Source organism: Penaeus monodon, chromosome 23 (genome assembly GCF_015228065.2).
Source record: "Penaeus monodon isolate SGIC_2016 chromosome 23, NSTDA_Pmon_1, whole genome shotgun sequence".
NCBI lineage: Eukaryota > Metazoa > Arthropoda > Malacostraca > Decapoda > Penaeidae > Penaeus > Penaeus monodon.
The window spans coordinates 17,611,547-17,612,312 of NC_051408.1; positions in this window are offsets into that span (position 1 = coordinate 17,611,547).

Consider the following 766-nt stretch of genomic DNA (forward strand, 5'->3'; position numbering starts at 1 on the left):
TAATTAAAAAAAACAAAAAACATTCACCTCGACCTTATCACTAAATATCAATGTTCTTACTTCACTTGCTACAACTGCCTCTCTTACAATGGATGCCACCTCAGTGTCACCTTTTATTGACCTTATCCCTTTCCTCCTCCGTCTTCCTCTCATCCCCGGCTCTAGTCTGTGCCAGAGGACATGGAGGGCGTGGTTCCCGAAGAGCTCCGGCAGCGAATAGAGCGTATCCTCGCCTTTCCTGTGGAGGGCGGGGCGGGGGGGCAGGGCGAACACCTCCCCGAGACTCCGCCCACTCCCAACACCCGCATTGAAGCCACCAGGTAACGAAAGCAAAATGGGCGTAGAGATGAGACGATGGGATAAAAAGGATGATGTGGGTCGAATGTTGACTTATAATTTACAGTCCTTGTGATAAAAACCTTCCTTTTTTTCAAGATTCATTTCCAGATTATTGTGTTTTCTTCGTCCACCCTTCACAGAGCGCCGGCAGGAGGACTCCTTCAGGACTATTTGGACCAACTGGATCCTGACGAAGAAGAGGAACTCATGTTTCAGGGGTGAGCTCTCGTGTGGACGTTTCTCGGAGTGTGGGAGTGTGTGTGAGAGGCACTATAGCCCGTCTAAGAAGCATAATGATTACTTTTGTATGTATTTATTATCATTTATGAAGAAAAACAGAAACAAAATAATGGAATGTGGCTAAAAAGTAAAGGGACAGAGCATGGACAGAATATGTATGTCTGTCGTTTTATCTTTGCGCAAAAAG